This window comes from Coenobita brevimanus, chromosome 14 (assembly GCF_032717465.1).
Source record: "Coenobita brevimanus isolate Jiangsu-jjx chromosome 14, ASM3271746v2, whole genome shotgun sequence".
In the NCBI taxonomy this organism is placed as follows: domain Eukaryota; kingdom Metazoa; phylum Arthropoda; class Malacostraca; order Decapoda; family Coenobitidae; genus Coenobita; species Coenobita brevimanus.
Genome location: NC_136967.1, coordinates 6,982,501 through 6,987,500, shown reverse-complemented (window position 1 = coordinate 6,987,500; position 5,000 = coordinate 6,982,501).

Genomic DNA, 5,000 nt, shown 5'->3' with positions numbered 1-5,000 from the left:
GAATAAATCAGGAAAAGAGGAGAATGGATGATACGAATCGTGAAATTTATTGTGTAAGAAGGTAACTGTCCACCACTCTGATGGTTACGCATAATCTCTGGGTTTCTGTAAGTGGCCACATTTAAGTCATGTTTTAAGTCAGACATAAGGTTGGTAAGTGTTAATGGCAAAATACATTCTCGCAGAAATTAACCTCTGCAACTGATATCGTGGTCCAAAGGATGATTGGGATTAATAGCTAACAAAATGCCGCTCAGGGGTGGGTAACTCCAACCTCGCCTCCTCGGGACTGATAAATTCATTGCCATGTCATTGTATGGTACTGGTAGGTGAGTTTATTCCTATTTTAGTGTCTGAGGAGACGTAGTCAAATACATCCTGAGAGAGAGAGAGAGAGAGAGAAAGAGAGAGAGAGAGAGAGCGCAAAATCTGCCTCCGTTCACTGCCCCCACATGTAAAGGCAATTGAATGCAAAAATCGGGTGTTGCAAAAAATTCGTCCGATAAGGTAGTCAGAGGAAATTGTGAGGTGCCAGGCGACGATAGGACGACCCCCTGACCCATCCCCCCATTCACGCCCTGATAAGATGATAGGGGCACACTACTTATCACTTTTCTGCCTTTTCAGTTTTTTCTTTACTTGACCCCCTAGCTGGGTACGGTATGTCAGCTAGGGGAGTCACGAGAGAGAGAGAGAGAGAGAGAGAGAGAGAGAGAGAGAGAGAGAGAGAGAGAGATTAAGACAGTGCTAAAGCTGAACATCCCTCCCATAATACACTTTTTCGTGACTAGCACCTCATTCCAGTGCTAATATCCCCTCTTAGCTCAGTCTTCAATGTGGAGAGACGGGCACTTGACGCCTTAGCTAGAGTGAACAGACTAGTTGCCCTTCTCAACCCCTTCATCTCGAGAACGTCATGTTTATCTTATTCTTGCTGGTCAGACGATTTTATTCAGCTTGAGAGAGTAGTTAGTCGTGAAGGAATTAATGCTGGCTGTATCCAAGACCTACAGTTCGAGAAGTCTGTCTGAAGGTGAATAAAATCCCCTGGAAATAGCGAGAATAAAAAAGTCATCGGATTGAAGAGATTTAGTATACTGGGTTACCGTAGCCTAGCCTCGGGACCCCATGCATTATTATTTTTATTATTATTATTATTGCTTTTATTGTTATTATTATTATTATTATTATTATTATTATTATTATTATTATTATTTACTTATTTATTTTTACTGATGTTCCCCCCGACTTTGAAGCAACCAAACTAGTGCAGTGTACTATTTACAGCTGATCCTATTAGCTACCATCACTGACACACACCGCACCTCCTCCACACCACTGTTACTGAGGAGCTGCACAACCCATCCGGAAAGCCTTATGCGGGTACAATATTGGCTGTACAGTCAAGGCCAAAAGTTAGTCTGCCAAGCCGCTGCGTTGACTTCACACTCAGGTGTAATCGTCACTTCCCTCCCCAACGCTTCATATCAGAGAGGATCATCAATGGGCAGAGAAACGTACCTAGTCCCTCGCTGCCTAGGCCCCGTATTCTTGTAATTTATGGAAATTCCGTAACAGCTTTTCCTAGGCGATTTATTTAGATTATTACACCCTACTGCTCTGTTCTGTGATATATACATCCTTCCAGCATCGCCATACTCTGCACACACATCTTACCAAAGAGTGTTAACCAGCCATACCCAAAAAATAAATCGCAAAGGAGGAGGTGCAAGGGAACCTCCTTATGAACAGACGAGAATAGGGGCTTAGGAATAACCAGTAGGGAAAAATGGGAAGTCGAAGAAGTGAAATATTGTTATGAATTTAGTCGTTGGCTCTACCTACACATTTTTTATTTGTTCATTTATTTGTTTTATTTAATGTTTCAGACTCTGGACAAGGACTCGACAGCCCGTTCCCTTAAACCCACCAATCCTCGTCCGTGTCATTCACCTTCACATGTTGTAGCATTTACCGCAACTGTGTGGACTTTGAGGTTGAGTGAGGAGGGTAGTGTTCATGGATCCAATAAATCAGTCACTATATACTGCGGTGTCGCTTGCTTCCCTTGACATTCCTAATACTTCCTGTGGCCTCAGTAACTCACACCACACCCACACTTACACCCACACCTGCATCCGTTACTATACACTTCACTTCAGCCCCTCACATCACATCCACAGTTACACTCATCTACACCCACACTTATTAATTATCCATGACTTTATTTACACTTTACATCAGCTCCTAACATCACACCCACATTTATACTCACACTCACTCGCCTACACCTACATTCAATCTTAGACACTCCATCTACACCTATATTTGGTCTTGTATATCTTAATTACATTTACCTCAGCAACCAAACGTAAAGACACCCTTATCCTGTCTCTCAAACACACCCACACCCCTCATCATCAACAAACATTCCTGCCTCAACACACTACACTCACACCCGCTTCCTCACACCACACCCACAGCTATTTCCCACATCCGCACTCTCCCTCACGTATACACCCTCGTTTGGTCTTGCACAACTAATAATGCCTACAACGACAGCTTACACCCACACCCTCCCTCACACCCCTAACTCCACCAGTATCTGCAGCCACACCCACACCAGCACCCACACCCACACCCACACCCACACCCACACCCGCACCCACACCCACTCATTAGCATACGCCTGCCTTCTCTTGCCACACCCACACCCACACCCACATGCCTATACCCACACACCAAGTCTCTCACTTACAGCCACTTCACACTGACACCCACATCCACTCACACTAACTATGACACCCGCTCGCACACCCTTACCCTCACTCATTCCCACACCCACACTTACACCCCTAATTACACCCACACCCACACCTGCTCCCACCGCCACACATCACCCCTAATTACACCCACACCCACACCTGCTCCCACCGCCACACATCACTCCCTCCCTGGTATTGCACAAGCACCATCACGGCTTCCATTGTTATTGTTCGAAGCGGGGGTGTTTGCTGCTAGGTCACGTTTTACACACACACACACACACACACACACACACACACACACACACACACACACACACACACACACACACACACACACACACACACACACACACACACACACACACACACACACACACACACACACACACACAGAGTTATGTTTCATCATAACGTCTTGTTTTCATTCCTTTTAATGTTATTTTTTTTTTTTATTCCTCACTTTCCACATCCACTCAGCCCAGACACTCATGCACTTCCACTCACAACATCAAATCGTGTTTGATCGCTGAGCCTTGTGTTCTTTCTTTTTCATATACTTACAAAATCAAGTGTCTAAGTTGCCCCTTTCTATATATTCTGTTTGTTCTCTAATACACCTAAGTCTGTCTTTTCCTTCAGCTCTGTGTTCGCTCTTTCTATTGAGTCTGAGTCTAATTCTGTCCACTTGTCCACTCTCTCAAAGTCACCCACTCCTGTTTTGAAGCTGGGCACTGTGTTCATTGTGTCTGAACCATGTATTGTGAATTAACTTTCGACTTTAATTAATTCTTGAATCTAATATGGTTAAGTTGAAGGTCTGGTAGTGCTCATTTCCTTTGATGAAGTTTCAAGTTGCTGTCTTTATTTTATGATATTTAGAGAGAGAGAGAGAGAGAGGAAGCACACAGTGGATTAGCAACACAATGTTTCCCAAAAGTGGAATGGTACGTGACAACCAGTCTATATATATGCTGGTTCAGGTTAAGTAATAGGCCTGGAAGAAAACAGAGTAATATACCTAATGACTCCCAAGTTCGCATAAAAATGTGGTGTCTCAGATGAATAAAATCATCTGGGAAGAGGCAGAATAAGACGGTGTAACTAGTGGGTCAGAGATGCCCGTGTGCAGTCTGCTGAAGAAAATCGTCTGTGAGAAAGTGAGAGAATGTAACTAATATTATGTTTCTTTTCAGAGCTGGTGTCTTTCTCAGTCGCCTGGGAGAGGATAAGCTACGGTAACTAAGGTAGGTAATATTGGCTGGTTTTAGATTTTTTTTATTTTTTATTAAGGGCGTGTTTCTCTCTCTCTCTCTCTCTCTCTCTCTCTCTCTCTCTCTCTGTCACACACACACACACACACACACACACACACACACACACACACACACACACACACACACACACAGAGCCCTTTTGAGGTGTCTACCGTTTGTAAGCCTTCACTTCCACGTTTAGGTTCACGGATCTTTTCTTTTTTCTTTCGTGTCATTTTCTCTTCTTATTTTTCCTCTTTCTTCATTTTCGCCTCTTCCCTTTGCTTCATTTTCGGCTCTTCTTGTCACACTTTTTCATGTCCACTATTTTCTGTCTGTACTTTTTTTCTGTTCATGTATCTTTAGTAATTGTCTTCTTCCATCTTTGTTTTTTCCCCTCTCATCTTTTAATCTTTTATGTTTTTCTTTGCTCTTCTACCTTCTTTTCTCACTACTTCTGTCTTCCTTTGTATTTCTCTTTCTCTGTCACCCTTCCTTGTCTTCCTCTTTCTTCCTTTTCTTTCTCCATTCTCATCTTACTGCATCTTTATCTCTCATTTGCAAATCCGTCCCCGTTCACTCCCTCTCTTCCTTATTTCCTCTTTTTCACTTCCTTATTCTTCAGCCTCTTTCCATCTCTCTTCGCCTTCCTTGAACCTGTGTTTATTAACCTTCTATTGCCATCTTTCCTCTCCTCTTTCTTCACTTCCTCTTCCTCTTCCTCCCACTTCTTCCTGTTTCTCATTCTCTCTGTATCTTTTTCTCTGTTTCTCTTCCCCTTCCTTCATTTCATTATTTTCACTCCTCCCCCTCCGCCTTCTCCTCCTCCTCGTCTTTATGGTCGATATTCTCATTGTTCTTCCCTGTTTCCTCGCCTTTATGGGTATTTTGTCCTTGCCTTTGTCTCCTGTTTTTTTCTTTTTCTTATTTACGATTTCCTTCTCGTTCTGTTGGTTTCAAGTTGTTTTTCTATTTTGCT